General features: G+C 34.1%; 1 long non-coding RNA gene and 1 pseudogene across 1 annotated transcript in view; both read left to right on the plus strand.

Annotated features, from left to right (window-relative positions):
* The window catches only part of LOC141491214 (uncharacterized), a 100,391-nt gene that overhangs the window by 53,572 nt on the left and 27,530 nt on the right, over nt 1-19,289 (plus strand). The window contains exon 7 of the long non-coding RNA XR_012469530.1: nt 18,614-18,737. This is a non-coding gene — a long non-coding RNA (uncharacterized LOC141491214). The remainder of the gene's footprint in view (nt 1-18,613; nt 18,738-19,289) is intronic.
* LOC141491514 (KATNB1-like protein 1) lies at nt 8,090-9,284 on the plus strand (annotated as a pseudogene).

Consider the following 19,289-nt stretch of genomic DNA (forward strand, 5'->3'; position numbering starts at 1 on the left):
CTTCTCAGAACACTTGGTGGTTGGCAAAGCATCTTAAAATACACTCCCAAAGATGCAATGCTGAAAAATGAAGGTATCAACTTCCAAAGTAAGCTCTATGGTATAGCACTTCCTCTTGGTAAGGTTAGAATCAATTCCCTGGAATTCTAATTATTTTTTCCCATTTTTACTGTTTTTAAATTTTTTTCTGTTTTTACCTTTTAGTACTCTAAGCTCAAAAGTAGTCAAAAGCTCCATAAGAGATTGCTTAGGGTGGGTGTGCCATTCACCCACACATTTCGCAAGTTCACCACACCTTAGCTAAAGATTGTGATGAATCACCAACCCCAAAAAATATTGAATAAAAAAGCACAGGTTTCCAAAAGCCACTTAGCAAGGCATCTGTGACAGCCTCTGTCTGTCTTTGTCTCTGTTTCTGTCCATTTCTCCATGTCTCTGTATTTATTTGTCTCTATCTATGTCTGTCCTCTCTCTTCCTACTTAGCTCTCCTTTCCCCTCCTCTTTCTCTTCACACCCCACCCTCACGTTCCCCCTTCTTGGCACCCACCCATCAATTCTTCTGAGAATTTCTAACTTCAATACTCTCCACTATTAGAATCTGCCTCTACAAGGCAGCTTCTCTGGGGAGAAATCAATCTTTCTAAAATACAATGGAGATTTCTGCAATTCCAGAGGCAGGCTTTTCACCAACTGTACACACAGTCTCCTATTAGTCATTATCCATCCTCCCTTTTTCTTTGTGGTAAATTATGTGTATTTTCCATGCTGTGAGAATGAATAGTAATATGAAAGCTGAAAATTTAGCATTTAAAATTATATCAGGATTTGAATCTCTGAAGTCCTGGGGAAAAGGCACTGGCATGAGGTAGGATGGAGTAAAAAGAAAAAACATTCCCTTAGAATTCACTCTTCATTCCACCCTGTTTATCTCAGCCTCATCTACCCCCAAAGTAGAACTTTTATGTTCTGGAGCATAAGTACTGACCATCTGTTGTACTTTCAAGTGGGTGTTTTGAAAAGAGCTAATTCAGTTGTGCAACACCAGAGTGGAGCCACTTGTAAAATTATATTTAGGTGTGTTTTTCCACTTGTGGCAGAACTGAATCATCTTCATCTTCATTTAATTATATAACTCAGTGCTCAAAAGAATGGGTTTTGCCAACTTGTTTCCAAGATGAGCATGTGAGAGAGAGAAGAGTCTTCCTTTGGTCTCCATCCCTTTATTTTCTGGTGCTACCAAGATAATTCTGCCAGAGACAAAGACTAACCTAGCTGTTTACTAGTAGTTAGCGTCCTAACTTCTGGAAGCTAGCAATCAAGTCCTGTGGCATATTCTTATTCCTCTATTCTTCTAGAAAATCAAGATGATAGTATGCAATGGGCTCAATGGATAGGTAGATAACAGGGGCAGGGTCACAACTTCTATTCAAAAAATGGGAAACTTTTTTCATCCACCACATTTTATTTTAGTTTTAATTTAGGGAATGACACAATACTTACTATAATATAATTCAATAAAAAAGATGATTGCATATGGAAATATAAATCTATTATGTACAACTTGCTATTCCTTTCAAATATACAATAAAATTATCATGTAAACTTCTTTTTTCCTCCCTTCCTCCACCCTAGACATGGCTATCATTAGAAATAAATACATGTGTGAGTGTGTAAATTTTTTTACAAAAATACTCTGGACTGGAAAATGGTGTAAATGGACAATTGGGAAGGTGATTGATAAATCTCATTAAGTGAAAGGCACATAGTTTCATTAAATTTTGTTTTGATAATGCTACCCTCCACAAATTATCTAACTAAACTCAGATAATCTAGATTATAAAATCATACAATTTACTTAGACATCTTTGAATACAAGCCTCTTATTTTATAAACAAGTAAACTTGAGTCAGAAAGGCAATACATTATTGCCAAGGTTCTACAAGATTGTAAATTTTAAAACCAGAATTCTAACAATTTCTGCAACATTATATTGAGTGTTCTTTCCTTTGTACCAAGAAGTTGTGGTTTTATTTTTATGCTAATTGTATATAATACTAGACCTAAAAATGGGCAGCAAGGTGGCAAGGCAGGATTGGAGAGTCAGGAAAACCTGAGTTCAAATCCAACCTCAAACACGTATGAGCTGTGTGACTCTGAATAAGTCATTTAACCCTGTTTGACTGAGTTTTCCCATGTGTAAAATGACTGAGAAAGGAAATGGTTAAGCACTCCAGTACCTTTGCCATGAAAACCCTAAAATGGGTCACAGAGTCAGACACAACCTGAAGTGACTGAACAGTAACAACAGATCTAAAGTGAAATTATATAAAGATAACTTTAATTTTTTATAATGCTTAACAGAATTTCAGATATAAAGGTGATACTAAAGACCATTACTCCAATCTTCTCATTATATAGATGTGAAAATAGCAGCTCAAAGGAATTTAATGCTTTCCCTAAGAGCACACAGCTATTTAGTGACCTCAGAGATGTAAACCCAATTCTCAGTTCAGAGTTCTTTCCCTAACCCTTGACTGCCTCAGGTGATAACTAGGGAGCAATTTGGAGCACTTAAGAAACCCAAGTCTTTGTTATGCATATTTTAGGAAATGATTCTAATGACAAAAGTATTCCTCAATGGAATGACGTTTTTAGAAAATCTAGAGAGAATTTGCTTTTCCAACATAGGGTTGTAAGAAGACATTGCTTTCCTGGGAAATCACCAAAATCTTCTTAGAGGATTATCTTTGAATATAACTTTGCTTCTGGCTGAGTTCAACAACACTCCAACTCAGATGACAAAAACCAGCTGCTCTGAGTCTGATGGTTCAACCCTGTCAGGTCTGATTTGTCACCTCGATTGGTCTAATTCGATAGAAGAAATTTGATGTTCCCTAAGCAACTTCCAAAGTACTGTACAAAGCTCTCTACCATGTACTTCAAGCAACTTTCCTTCCCTATAAATTAGTCTTCTATTTATTATTATTAGTAGTAGTAGTAGTTATTATTTCATATTATGTCCCTGGAACTCACAGATAGGAGCCAAATTATATCTTTTCTAACAATTGACCAAGTCATAGTTTTAGCTGCATTAAAATTAAATTAAATTTTACTTAAATCACTGCTGGATCTTTGCTGTATTTATTTATTCATTCATTCATTCGTTTGTTTGTTTACATTTGTTCTGAGGTGAAATAAAGCTCAGGTCTACTGGTAGTAGCCCCAGGACAGAGGTATAATCCTGACCCAATCATAAATTTATTTTAAATCCATAGACAAATCATTTTTAGAAAGGGGATTTGTTTTGGTCCCTTTGGTAATGGGCAGCCTTGACCCTGATAAACTTTCATTGCATAAAAATGTCAGAATGACAATGTCTTAATTTATTCTTCATATATAAGATGCTGGCACATAGGAGATTTATGACCTCTGTATCTCAGAAATTATATGGATTCTACTGCCATTTTCTTAGTATGTATTGGGATATAACTAGGAAAATGTTTCTTACAATTTGAAAAATATGCCTCTCCCCTCATGGAATATAAGAGCATAAAATAACTCTTCATTCATTTTCTGTGACTGGAGTTGCCCTTAATAAGGTTGGTTTCTCCCCATGACTAAAAGAAGAGCCGTCATAAACTGGTTCTTCATAGAGTTGTCCTAAAGTAAGGGTCCTTAACCAGAGGTCTATATCCATGGATAGATTGAAGAATGTCATAAACTTGGATGGAAAAGAATCACATCTTTATTTTCATTATGCTTTAACCAAAATTGTTGCATTCAGTTATGAATGTAGGCAACAAATATAAATAACTACGAGGCAATGTCCATAGATTTAACCAAACTCCCAAAGGGAGTTGTGATGCTCCAGTAAGTTGAAAGAGCACCAAGTGCTGCAGATTGCAGGTATCTGCAATCCTCTAAATACAGTTTCTTTTGTTCCAAATAGAATTCTAATAACAGTAGATGCAAGAATGGTTCAGCAAAAGGAAAAAAATTGCTATAAAATAATTATTCATACTAAAAACCAATTATAGCCAAAACCACAATTTTTTTTTAACAAAGTACAGCACTAATTTGTGCTAAAATACCTTACAAAACAGATATAGAAAAGTCCATTTTAGCAAGGTTAACTATTAGATATCAATGTTTTGGCCTTTTGCCTGTCTTCTCCTGATTTTTCCCACCTTTATAGAAAGTGGCATGGTCAAAATCCTCATAGACCACTAAATCTTTGCCAATCATAAGAAACTCTAGGTGAAATTTTTCCTTCTAGTCCCACCCTTGCTACTTACTCCCCGATCCCACCCCCTTGAGATTAGAGATAGTAGATATGATCAGCTTTAGGGAATTTATGGACCATATCTTATTACAACTGAGGTTTCATCTAGGACAGGAAAAAATCCTAGATTCTCTCTCAGTTGTAAGGTATAGAGGAGATTCATAAAAGTAAATAACATCAATATTGCAATATTTTCCCATGTATAAAACATAACCTTTTTTGAAAAATTTGGGATCTAAAAACTGGGAGCATCTTATACAGTGGGTTGTGGATTTTACTTGCATTTCCTGTTTTTTTTTCACTTGTTGTCTTTGTGCTCATTGTTTCCTATTTGTAACTGGTATATTGGTTATTGCCACATTTTGCCCAGAAATGGCTCAGAAAAGATTTCATACAGTGCTGAATTTAAGTTCAAAGTGATCCAGTTTGCACACATGAATGGAAACCGTGCTGCTGAACATGAGTTTGGTCCTCCTTCAACTGAGAAAACAATCTGGCTACAGGAAGAAGAAACTTTCCTGAAAACACCATTGTAGAAGATCACCGTGAGAGGCAAGTTAGCAAAATGGCCTGAGTTAGATAGGGGATTGAAGAGATGGATTGAACAGCAAAGGACCAGTGGCATTCCTGTGTCCACAAAGATGGCTCAGCAGTAGGCCAGAATTGCTGATGGAAAAAGAAGTGACTGATTTCAAAGGAGGACACAGGTTTCAGGTTCATGAAACAGAAAGGACTAAATGTGTGCTTCCACACAACATACTTGTCCAGGGAGTACTGGGGGTCAACCCCAGACCAGCACAAGCAGGAAAGGAGGCAGAGCCTCTCCAAAGACAGTGATTCATCATCAAACAGAGATGAGGACAAGCTAATGGATGGGAGTTTTGATAGTGATGAGGAGCTGTATGAATTTTTTGTTGAATTAAACTTGAGTTCAATAATTTTATGTAATACATTTTTTTTCAAATTTCAGGTCCCAAAATTAAGGTGTGTCTTATACATGGGAGGGTCTTAATACATGGGGATATATGGTATCTCAATTGCACTCACACAGGTGATACTTAAATCAGCAATGAAGGAAAGGAAGAATTCCACGTTTATATTCTGTGAAGTCACACCTCACACCCCACACCCCACACCCCAGCTGATAAGAGTGTATATTCTTTGTATGCTTTTAAAATTAAGTGCAATGAAATGCATATTTCTGAGATCTATGGTCTACTAATGGAAGACTGATCTTGACCAAATCAGAAGCAAAGTAGGGAAAAACTTCTATGCCAAATAGTTGAAACTGGTCTAAGACTTTCAACCTGGGTGGGACAGCAAAATGATGAGGGATAATCTAAGAGAGAGGGAGCAGGGCAGGGAGTAGCAGAGGGAGACACAGAAACAGAAAGAGATAAAAAGATGAAAAACAGAGACTGAGAGATGGAAAGAGAGGAAAGAACCAAGATAAAGAGATAATAAACATAGAGTAGTTCAAAATCCCCAAAATCATACTTAACAGAAATTCTTTCCCATTACTATCCCAAATTTTGTCTTCATCTTCTCTTTTAGAAAATTTCCTTTTTGCAACCTTCCTTCAGAACTCTAATACATTTCTACCCTAGTGGGCCTCACAAGCATTTCAAGTCCCAGGAGGATTAGTTGAGCTTCAGACCACTCTTTCAAGTCCATGAGGATGGATTTAGAGGGTGAGTTAGAATTCAATCTATAGAGCATTTTACAATGATAAAAAAAATCCACCTAAAAATCAAAAGCTACATTAGATGCAATGGTAAAATCATAGAAGCTTTTCCCCCAATAAATATAGGAGCATAGCAAGAACTTCCCCTTTCTCAACTCTATTATTTGATATAACTCTAGAAATAATTGTGAAAAATAATAAATAGAATTAAGAAATTAAGGGCATAAATTTTGGCAAAAATGAGACAAAATCACTCCTTTTTGCAGACAACATGATGATTCATTTAAAAAAACAAATAAACAGCAAAAAACAACAAAAATAAATGAACAAGATACAAATTATCTTTCAAAAGAATAAATGTTGTTATACTGCAATAACAAAATCCAGGAGGAAATAATAGAAAGGGAAATTCTATTTAAGATAACTACACAATGAACACAATGCTCAAAAGTTGCTCTATCAATACATACAATTAAAAACATACTTTAAAGAAATTAAAAATGACTCAAGCTAATTGTTTGGATATTGTTTGTTCCTGATTGGACTAGAATAAAAATAATACTACAGAAATTTATTTGAACATCCTATTACTGCTCAATGCTATACTAATCAAAATATGAAGAGACATGTTGTAGAGTTTGGTAAAATATTAACAGTCAATCCACATACATTTATTGAGTGCCTACTATCTTCCAAGCACTGTGCTGAGTGCTGAGAACACAAATAAAAGCAAAAGACAATCCTTGTTCTCAAAAAGCTCATGGTCTTAAAGGAACACAACACACAGACAAATTAACATTGAGGGAAAAATATGTAGAGAATATCATAAGAAATAAAATAAAATGATAACAATCCTTCCAGACCTAAAATTCTATTTTAAATCAGCAATTATCAAAAGTGTCAGTGGTTAACTAGATTGCTTTACTTCCTTTAATAGTGCTTTATTTGAAATGCTTCAAATAACCTTTTGAGAAGACCAGGGTTGCCCCATTTCCTGGTAATAGAAATTTATTGGTAGAAATAGAAATTTGTAAAGTAGTTTTTCAGTCATGTCCACTTCTCTGACCCCATTTGTGGTTGCCTTGGCAGAGATACTGGAGTGATTTACTATTTCCTTTTCCAGCTAATTTTACAGGTGAAGAAACTAAGACAAAGCAGGGATAAGTGACTAGCTAGGGAGAGGGTAATAGCAATTACTTTCTTGAAAATCAACAAAACTGTCTCTGGACTTGATTGACTTAACCTCCCTAGATGACATTTCCTGATCACCTATGAGCATAAAAGTTTGACTCACATGGAATCTTACAATGAATTTCTGAAAATTATATGAATCACTGTACCCTGCCTTATTGACCAGATCATTTTCCAACTGCAAATGAGGGAGTTTCATAAAGAGAAGCTAAATTCCCTAGTATACATATTCCCTAGTATTGCATATCCTTGCTTGTTATGAATGAAAAGTTTGAGAGACATAACTTTTGGGTAATTAATAATTTTATTAATTTTGAGCAGCAGATAATAAAATGAGATCATTTGCCTTTACCTCACAAATCAAAAATGAATCATAGAGCTGTATATACCCTTGGAAGAGTGGGTGTTTCCTAAAAGAGGAAATCAACTTTGGTTAGTCTCAAGTGAGACCACACCCACTTTGGGCAATCTATTCAAGAAGATCTAACTTCCATTCAAAGAACAATAAATAATAATAGTAGGGTAAGAATTCTACCTATATAATATGGTTTGGATGGAGTGAATTCTTTGGGCAGGGTCAGAAATGCCCCTTAAGAGGCTAGATTTTAAAGGAGGAAATAGGAAGAAAAATAATCTGGAATTCCCCCCATATTAATTTGGTATTAATAAGTGAGAAATAATAATTTCTCTCATCCTCCTTTTTTGTGTTAGAGTAATAAAACCTATGTTTGATTAAAACTGTACATTCATTCAGACACTTTTTATATCCATTGTCATTCCAAAAACATATGTCAAAAGTGGTAATCCAGAAGTATTAATTACTCTAAAGTATTTTATATTTTGTCTTCAGGATGTTAATCAATCTCTTAATATTCAGAACAATACATTTTTCCTTAATAACCTTTTGTTCAGTGAATCTTGCCTGGACAAGATGAAGGTTTTCGTAAGTATAGCCTTCATCCATTGTGTTCAATGTGATCTCAAATGCAAGCTAAAAATTTTATTCTCTCTTAGAGCATATTAGAAATGTTTTAACCTTGAGTCCAAATGATGTCCTATTATATTTGGAGTCATTTTCCACAAGACAAAATAACTATTTCTTGTGCTCTATAGTGGGGGTAATATAATTTGATTTCATTCATATAAATCAAATGATGGATATCATGTTTTGGTTCATCATTTAGTTCAATGACACATGGTCTTGAATCAGGAAGACATGAGTTCAAATCCTGCCTCAGATATTTATTAGCTATGTGAATTTGGGCAAGTCATTTAACCTTTATCTGCTTTATCTCCTTCAATTTCCTCATCTGTAAAATAATCATAATAATTATACTTACCATACAAGTAGTTGGGAAGATATAATGACACATTTGCTATATATTTTAAAGCCTTATAGAGATATGTAAATGCTTATTATTTTTATTATTTCTATTATTATTGGTATCCCCCACTCTAGGCAAGTTGCTTTCTCACCTGGCAATTAGACAACTTCTGAATGATATTCTTTGGAGGTCACATTCTAGAGCTCTCAGAGATACCCTAGGCAGTCCAGGCTGCCACTGAGAAAGTACTACCAAAACATAACCTCTAGGATTTAAGAAATTATGAAATAAGAAGCCCACAGATATAAAAAATTAAACCTGAGGTTTCTCAGTATCAGGAAACAATGGCACAACGTTCCTTTCAATAGAAATTTGAAGTTGAAAATAGCTTTAATTTTTTGGAGGAAGCGAAGTACAACTGACTGGTGGACTACTTGCTAAAGAGAGAGGATCTTGGAGTGGTGGCAGATTACTTTTCTATGCCCACCAGCAGTTTACAAGAAGAAAAACAGTATAGTTCATTTGACTGATGCATAGATCTCTTTGCTCTAATAAAATTACTTCTTAAAAGTAAATTTGAAGAATATGTGATAGTTTGAACTGGTTCCAAGCAGTCATAAAAGAAAAATTGGGGTCAGTACTTTCTGCTAATATAGAAACTATAAAGGATAGAAACATTCTTATTTTTGAAAAAAGTAATTAAGTGGATTGTGTAAACAAGAAAAACTATCTTACCTGGATCCAAGATATACTGGTAATACAACTAAGGATATAGAAGGTTATGCTTTACAATCACATTAGGAAGTATCATCATCTAAAGAAGATTTCTTCACTCAGAATATTCCTGGATTTGGTAGCTTCCAGAAAGAGATCTTTTTTAAGAACTATGAACCAGGGAACACAACCAAGAGAATAATATAGACATTAACAACAATGTTGTGAGATGCTCAACCTTGATGGAAGCAGCTGCTCTTAGTAGTTCAGAGAGCTAAGAGAACTCTATTAGACCAGCTATGGACAATGTTATCTCCAATCCAGAGGAAGAAAAACAAAACAAAAACACAAAAAGCAACCCTTCAGAATCTGAACACTTTATAAAAATTATCTCTTATATATTTATTTCCCTTAATCCTAATTCCTCATATCAAAAATGACTAATCTCTAAACATGTTTATCAAAAATGTGTTTGTACAATATTAACCTGACTATTCTTGGCTGATGGGGGGGGTGGGAAGGGAGGGTGGAAGGAAATTTTGTAACTTAAAAATATACATATGCATATGGATGAATGTTAAAAAAAATAAAATAAATGAACTTAAAAAAAAAACTTTGAACCAAGGAGAGAAGTCAAATCTTCCAAAAATGCTTCTTCATGAAACCCTGGCAATCTACTTCACATGGAAATAGAAAAATATACATAGGGAGCATTTTTTTTAATCTCAGTGAATTGAGAGATCACTATGACAATTGTAAACCATTGCTCCAATTTATATTTGACTATTTGAGGGAAACTCTTTAAGTTTTTCTAAATGATCAATGTAGAAGGAAGTTTAGCCTTTTTGAAGCAAAGTCTTTTTCAGGACTCAGGTCTTATTTCAGTCCTTAATATTGCATAAAAGTGTAATTTATGCTAACATGAAAAAGATTAAATGGGTAAGACATCTTACTAGGAATCACAAAAACCAATCATCATTGATATTTTAAAGAATATTTTATAAAAAGAAACATGCAAAAATATGTGCAGTTACTTTGTAATTACATTGAAAAGATGTTTAAATCATGTAATAGATAATGGATTTTCTTTTCATAAGAGGATGCTTTGTAAAGCAAAATGTTTAAATTATGTCACACAAAAAATCTTTTAAAACAACTGTAAATACATGAATGAAATCAGGGTTTTATATCCATATAGAACAGTGATTTTAGAATTTATTTTTTTACTATTTGAAAAACTTGCAGATATCTTCCCCTGATTTTTTTTCCAATATTAGTGTGTGTATGTTCATCCATGTGTGGGTCTGATTGTGTGTTAATGTATGTGTACCTTTGTGGATATGAGTGTTTGTGTATTTGTGTGTGTGTGTGTGTGTGTGTGTGTGTGTGTGTGTGTGTATGAGAAAGAGAGAGAGAGAGAGAGAGAGAGCATAAAAAGCAAAAAGCTAAATATGAATTGGAGAAATGCTTAATTGGAAATGTTCTTGAAGTGAGCTAATTTATGTTCACTTTTAAATAATTATACCTAGATTTCTATTATTTTCAGTTCTGTATCATTTATACTCCTTTTATGTGAGTAAATATACTAACTGTAAAAAAAATTTAAAAACAAGTATTTCTCTCTTCTTTGACTTAAAAAGGAATATTCAATTCTATTCAGGAGTGAAGATAATGAATTTAAGATTAGAAAGACTCAACCTCTTGCTATCTGGTTTCTTTCTCACTTCAATTATTCAACTGGAACATTTCTCTTCAAAATTGCCAATGATCTTTTAATTATCCTTTTTCTCAGTTGTCTTTTTTTTTCTTTTAACACTCTGTAACACAATTTTCTCTAGGAGATTTTTGGGAAAATGGTGGAGTAATTCAGACAACTTTGGACTCTCCAAATTTTCTCCACAAAAAAAAGACAGAATATTGCCTCAGAGTAAATGTAGAGCTGCAGAAAGAAATAAGAGACAGGGCAAAGCAGTTGTCCTACTAAGATTAGTGAGAAGCCTCCAGTTAAGACTGGAGGTTTGACTTGATTGAAGTGTGAATACCTCTAGGCCTATTCTCCTAAATCAACAAACAAAAAGGCCTAGGGGCTACTGGGTTGGGTGGAAGCTTGAGTCTCAGGAAATTGTTGTTTCAGTAGTGTGGAGGTCAGATATCTGAGTGCACTCTATTCTTCTTTCTCAAAAAGGACCCTGATATCAGGAAGGAGATGTCATGACTTGCAAGAGAATTATGTTTAAGTGATGCAAAGTCATCAACCTCACTTTTTCCCTGTGAGTCATCTGGGTCCAATGGCAAGATAAGATCAGAACAATTGGAGATGGTTGGATGTAGAAGGAAGCTTAGCCTTTTTGAGGAAAAATCTTTTTCATGACTCAATGTGTCTGAAGCAATACCTGCCACTGACCTGAAAATATTTCTACTCCCTTTGATCTCTCGGGTGCCTCCCCTCTGCATTGGAACTGAAATCAGGGAATGTGCATGTGGCAGGGGACCCTAATCATGGTTTAGGAGTAGGGAGTGCCCCTAAGATTGAACCCTGGGACAGAACTCAGAAAACCACAGTAAGAAGTACACTTTAGGTCTAATATCCCACACGTTGGGTCTAAAACTTAGTTTTAATAATAAGTTGATAAAAAATAAAAATAAATAAAAATGAGTAAGCAAAAAAAGGGAACCAATTATAAATAAATGCTATGGTTGTAGATAAGATCTTGGTTCATATTGACAGGAAGTGAGTGGAACTAGAAAAAGTTGATCGTTTTTCAATGAAAAAATGTCAAATGGTTCTAAGACCAAAAAGAGTTTATTGAAGAATATGGAAAAGGATTTTTAGAATCAAACAAGAGACAGTGAGGAAAAATTAGAAAAACATAAGAACAGTCAAAGAAAAAAATCAAGGAAACTATGAAAAGAAAGTCAAGTAACTGGAAATAGAGAATCAAAAACTTAAGAAAATAATTTCTTGAAAATTAGAATTGAGCAAGGAGAAACTAATGAAATCAAAAGAAGGAAAAAAGTGAACATCTCATTAAAATACTGATCTCAAGAATAGATCTAGAAGAGAAAATATAAAAATAGTAGGTCTACATGAAAGGTATGATCAAAAAAAGAATCTTGATACAATTTTACAATATATTGTCAAGGAAAATTAGCCTGAAGCTCTAGAACATGAAGTCAAAGTGGAAATGGGGGAAAAGTCTACTAATCACCACATAAGGAGATTCTAGAAAGAAAAATTAAAGGAATATCACAACCATGTTTTGAAGTTCCCAGGTTAAGGGGAAAATATTGCAAAAAAGAAAAAACAATTTAAATACATGCAACTAAAATAAGTATTACACAAGAACTAGCAGCTAATATGTTGAAAGATGGTCTTCGAATAATATATTTCATAGAGCAAAAAAGCTGGGGTTGTAACATGGATAACTTACCTAACACAGTTAAGTATAATTCTGAATAGGAAAAAAATGGACATTTAACAAATTGCAAGCCTTTCAGGTATTTGTCACAAAAACAGCAGCACTTATGGGAAAATTTGATATATAAGATCAGGAAAAATATAAGGTAAACATTAAAGATCAATTATAAGAGGTCCAATAAGATCAGATTACTTATTCTAATATGTGAAAATGTTATCAGAATTCTTATGACAGTCATCATTATAGAATAGCTTAAAAGAAAGACTTCGGTTGATCTATTTATGATGAGGTGATTCTTAAAAAATAAAACTGTAATGGGAGAAATAAAAAGAAATAATTATCTCAAACAAATGAGGCATGAAAGGAAAAATTGATAAAGAATAAGTGCAGAAGGGAGGGTTGTCCTGGAACTTACTCTTATTACATATATGTGTACATATGTAATCAAGTATAAAAGTCTCTAAATTTAGAAAGAAATAAAAGGGAGATGGGATAGGGTAACAGGGGAGTATAAGGGAGGGATTTTTAGAGGGGTGGGTAGGTTAAGGAATAGAAAGACATGGGAGCAGGTAGAAATAAATCAGTGAAGAGAGGAGGGATAGGGTAAATAGGGTGAAAAGGATGTGAGGAAAAATAGGGAAGAGGGAAATCCACAAGTAATTACTTTGAATGTGAATAGGATGAATTTACTCATAAAATGAAAATGTATAGCAGATTAAAAATTTGAATTCAATAATATGTTGCTTTTAGGAAACAAAAAAGAGATACATATAAAGGTAAAACAAAGAGCTAGAGAAGAATTTATAATAATTTATAATCTAAAAATTTTATAATTTATTTCTAAAAAAGCAGCAGTAGTAATCATGATCTTAGACAAAAAAATTAAAATATATATAATTAAAAAAGAAAAATAGGGAAACTAAACTGCATCAATATTGTTTTAGACCATTTAAAATAACTAGACAGTACAAAATACCTGAGAGTATGCCTGCCAAAATAGACACAAGAACTATATGATCATAAATGGGGGGGGCAGCTAGGTGGTGCAGTGGATAGAGCACTGGCCCTAGAGTTAGGAGTACCTGAGTTCAAATCCGACCTCAGACAATTAATAATTACCTAGCTATGTGGCCTTGGGGAAACCACTTAACCCCATTTGCCATGCAAAAAACCCTAAAAAATAAATATGAAATATTTTTATATAAAGTCAGATTTAATTCAGTATAGTAATATTTATTGTTCTTATATAGGTAAAGTCAACATAATAAAAACATTTTACCTAATTATTTATTCAATGCCATCCCAATTACAAAATTACTAATTGCTAATTTACTGAATTATTACTAAAAATTATCTTACTAAGTAAGAATTATAACAGAGTGCATATGGAAGAATAAAAGGTCAGGTATTTCAAAGAAACTGGGGGAAGGGGGAAATGATGTAAAGGAAAGAGCAAATCTTAAGCAATATTATATGGTATGAATATTGCTAAAGTGTAAAATGAATACTTTTTCTTATTTTAAATTAAATGTTTCTTGTCTAAACAAAACACATATAGCCAAAGATAGAAGGAATGCAAAAAGTTGGAGAACTTTCATAGTCAATCTTAGATTGGTCATGATTATGTTGGAATACTTCTGTGGTGTAGGCAATTATTGATTTAAGGAAAACAGGAAAAAAAAATTTGAACCAATGAAAAAAAAGAAGCTGTTCAACTCTAGTGAAAGAGGTGAGAAGTGGAAATGTGAAAATCTGATTTTTCATACAAATATATGAGTATATGCATGCATATGTATTTGTTTATAGATATCTATGTATGTGTACATATATCCATGTTTAATTGTACCCTTCCTTAGGGTCAGAAGTGGGAAAGAAAGGAAAAAAATGAAAAAGTAAAGTTAAAAAGTGAACAGCAGAGAACAAAACAAAAGGTAGAAGGAAACAAAGAAAAGCTGGATATAGGGCAGCTAAGGGACACAGTGAATAAAGCACTGGTCCTAGAGTCAGCAGGACCTGAGTTCAAAATAGATCTCAGACACTATAATTGCCTAGCTGTGTGACCTTGGACAAGTCACCTAACCCCATTGCCTTCAATAAATAATTTTTTTAAAAAAGTGAATAGCTGTGAAAGTAATCTGAAATATTATCTAGGTAAGGTTCTATTTCTTTAAGGCAATGGGATCAAGTGACTTGGTCAGGTCACACAGCTAGGCAATTATTTAGTGTGTAAGGTCACATTTGAACTCAGGTCCTCCTGACTCCAGGGTCAGTGCTCTATCCACTGTGCCATCTAGCTGCCCCTTATCTAGGTTTTCTTGAAATGGAAACATTGTTTTACCTTGATTTCTCTCATGTACAAAGAAATATTTTCTTTTCCTTTCTCATTTTGCATTTACGTTTAAATTAATAAAAAATTTACCTACACATAGAGCTTTCTCTTGGTTCTCATCTGGCAACTCTTTCTTGATCTTTTTTGCTGGATTATCTTCCATGTGGTATCTCTAAATGCTTGTATTCCCTAAGGTCATATCCAAATACCTACTTTCTTCTCTTTATATATTCTTGGTGATTTCATCAAAACTTATAGGTTCAATTATATTATCTCTATACAAATATCCTCTAGATTTATATATTTCTGTCTTAAGATATCAAAAACTGCCTATTGAACATTTTTTTGTGTTGGATGTCTCATAGCTTTCTCAAAAACAAATATGTCTGTAACAGACCTTATTATTACCCTTAAAATTAGCCTTCTTTCTAACTTCTCTATTTCAGTCTAGGGCACCATCATCCTTCTAGCCAAGTGACTTGTTTGTAACCTTACAGTTGTTCTCTCTACAATTCAGTCTCCATATCTCCATTAGTTACAAAGTTAATCAGTTTCTAGAATAATTACACTGTATTCCTACACAAAGAATCCTACTTTTTTACAAAGTATTCCATCTTCTGTCTCTGCTGACCACTCTGTCCCCAGAATGCATTCACTTTTTACCTCTGCCTTATAGAATCTTTTTTGAAGCCAAAGTTGAAGTGCCTCTTCCTTCCAAAAGATCTTTCCTGTTTCCCAATTGCTCATGTATTTCTCTTTATATCTACATATTTTTTCTCCCTCATAGAATGAAAACTCCTTGAGGACAAGATGTACTTGTTTTGGTCTTTTATCCAGTAGTAAGTATAAGGCCTGGAATATAATAGATGCTTTTTAAAATCATTCTGAATGTATATTGACTGATTAATGAAAAAATGACACCTTGGAGAGGTTAAAATGACTTCTAGATGGTAAAGATTTAGATAACCCCAGGGACATTAGGTCCTGGAGTTCTGAACCCCTAAGAAAGCTACAGTGCTGACTGCCAAATTGAGACTGCTTGGCATTTTTCTAGGCAGCTAGTCAACCCAGAAACAGATCACATACAATAACATTGCAGCCCTGGAGACCTATACCCTGATTGTGTTCCAAGAATACAGGGCAAAATAGCTGAAGTGATACACAGTATATACATACACACATACACATATTCACACATATATATGTATACAAATGTGTATAAATATTTTATATATATATATATATATATTTCATACATATGAATCCTACATGGCATATAAACCCATGGGAAAGGCCAGAATGTCCACTATCAATTTCTCAACATGTATATAGATGTCTGTACTATTGATTATATGGTTGGACAAAATCCCTGAAACATCACAGGTTCAAATGAAGCAAAAACCCAGATAGTAAGCTATTTAGCCAATTTTAAACAGGGTTGTATAAGTATCTTACTCTCTCAAAATAGAAATGAAGTGATTTTCCCCCTCTATATTCTTGGTCTTAGTTACAATACCTTCAGTTAAATATTTGTTTGATTTACTAGGAAACTACCAAGATAGCCTAATTTTTTTCTCTGCAAACATGAAGAGAAATTCTGCTGAAATGACCAAACTTCTCATAGGGGGACCAAAAAAAAATCCATTCAACATATCTAGAATCATGCCTACTGAGATTTTTTTTCCTTAACTAAAAAGTATAGTCATGCTTTGTTCATCTGAGAATTTGGGGAAATATCTTTGTATAACAGCAATTCTATAGACCTTCTAGTGGTTTTTATTCTCTGTATTGCTCATTTTATAAAAACAATTCCATTGCATAAACATAGTCCAAACATGCTATCATACTATATATATATATATATATATAGAGAGAGAGAGAGAGAGAGAGAGAGAGAGAGAGTCTCCTTAGTTTTTTCTTTGAATTTCAAAAGCAAAATAAAATTTCAATATATAACTATAACAGATCTTTCAATTTCTTATTTTCATTATTGAAGCTTTCTTCTTAGCTTTTTTCCTCAGGTTTAACATCTTTCCCATTCAGGAAGTTTAACCTTGTAAACACAATATCAAGCTATTGACTTCCCCAGTATCCTTCAGTTGGTATAATTAAATTTCTTCCCTGGTCCTTTACATGACTATCATAGTTCAGTTCCCCTCCCTCACCTTCCTCTACTGTCTGGTCTATTTGCATGTTTTTTAATTAAGTGGTTTTCTTTCTATTTTCAATTCCTTTCCAAAGAGTCTTTCAGTTGCCAGATGTTATCCAACTTGCTTATCCTAACATGCTTGAATAACATTTTGAGATCTCTTGGGTGGATGGGATGAACAAGTAATGTCTAAGCATTATGTGCAAGGTATTCTTCTAGGAAGGCCATACAAACTTCATTTGCCATTCTGGCAATGTTTAGACTATTTAATTCATCTTCCCCTCCCCACCAAAAATGGTAACTGATTGTATCCCTTAGGTTACTGAGTATGTCTAGAACTACTTTACCCATAAAAAGTGACAACTTTGGTGGCAAATGATCAATCAAAAAGGTTTAGCAATAACTTTATCTCCAAAAACGGTAGTGTCCCCCCACAGATTCAAAGCAAAAACATTTTCTTTATTCCACTGGGGGAGGGAAATTAAATACTCTTCTAGTAAGAGACCCAAGGTAGTGAAGTTAAACCTTGATTTATATATGTGTGTTTAGACAAAGAATCGAATAGTATAGTGTAGCAACAATGGTGAGGCATAACAGCAAGAGTGAGGCAAGATTGTCAAGTAACAAAAAGTCCATTCATAGCAGGGTCTCATGCCTGGGCCTGCTAGTGCTTGCCTTAACTCAGGAACTCTCAGTTCTGTGATTTAGTTACAGCAGTGCTCATCCAGAGGTTGATTGCAAAGTATCATTGTTATGCCAAGCTCAAGGCACAGCTTGCTTGCTAGACCTTAGTTCTGGAAAACGATGTTTCTTTATAGGAAAAAGGAATAAGAAGAGAAGGTTGGTCTTGGATCCTGATAGAAGTCATGCCAATTCAGGGCTTATTCTTGGAAATGGGATCTTACTTGGAATGTATACAAGTGATGGTATCAATAAGGATCCATGCTGGCCAGATACCTCCTGCCACTTCTTCCACAGTCTCCTTCCAATAATGTTTGGCTCAAACTTAGAGACAATGTTCTTAAGGAATTCTATCCTGGGGCTTCTTCCTCTTGATTGTAGACTGCCTATCCTGGAATACTAATTATTTTAAGAATGTACCCAGTTATGCTTCATTCCACTTCCATTTCTCTAACTAGACCCTCTATAACCTCCTTACCAATTTTTAAGTGTCATTCTACTTGCTCACATCAAGTCTCCCATATATATATATATAGTCTCCCATTAAAACATAAACTTTGTGAGGGCAGGAATTAGAGAGTGTGTGTATGTGTGTGTGTGTGTGTGTGTGTGTGTGTGTGTGTGTGTGTGTGTGTGTGTGTGTGTGAGAGAGAGAGAGAGAGAGAATGTATCAATGCTTAGCACATAGTTCTTATTAAATGCTTTTCCATTCAATTATTTAGTCAGATACCTGCCAGTCAAAGTATCCTTTGAAATACCTTTTTTGTAGTTTTTATTTGTAAGAGTGAGGTATGCTATTGATACACTGTAATATTTGTCACACACTACTCACTTTCAGGAATGTTGAAGCCCAGAACAAGTTGAAGCTGGCAATGGAAGATAAGTACAACAAAAAGGACTTCTTTGAAAAGGAGAGTGATGATGACTAACAGCCTGCATGGATTCTTCCAGATGTTGTACAGGTATAAACTCATTTTCTTTATTGATAGATTGATAAGATTACAAGATCAGGTAATACCATAACATGTACGTATATAATATACCTGAGTTTTAGAAAGGTATTTGACAAAGTTCCTCACAATATCAGTTTGGACAAGAAAGTGTGATATGAGATGGAATACTGCCTAATCAAAATTATTCAAAACTAGTTGAATGACCAGGTCAGAAGGAAGGAAGGAAGGAAGGAAGGAAGGAAGGAAGGAAGGAAGGAAGGAAGGAAGGAAGGAAGGAAGGAAGGAAGGAAGGAAGGAAATATTTGCTAAGCCTTGCTAGCTACAAAGAACTGTGCTAAGCATTCTGCTCTCAAAGAGCTCACATTCTAAAGGGAGAGAAAATACATAATGAAGATTTCACCTACAAGTCAGATGGAGAGGTCTCATATTTCTTAGGTAGCAAAACAAATTGTAATGTTTCCTCTTTAATGTCATTTCTGCTGATAATAATCAATACCTATTATTGATCTATTTTACAGTACTAAAGGTTTTGGTGGCATGAACTTTCTTCTCTGAGTCTTT

Source organism: Macrotis lagotis, chromosome 6 (assembly GCF_037893015.1).
Source record: "Macrotis lagotis isolate mMagLag1 chromosome 6, bilby.v1.9.chrom.fasta, whole genome shotgun sequence".
NCBI classification, from domain to species: Eukaryota; Metazoa; Chordata; class Mammalia; order Peramelemorphia; family Peramelidae; genus Macrotis; species Macrotis lagotis.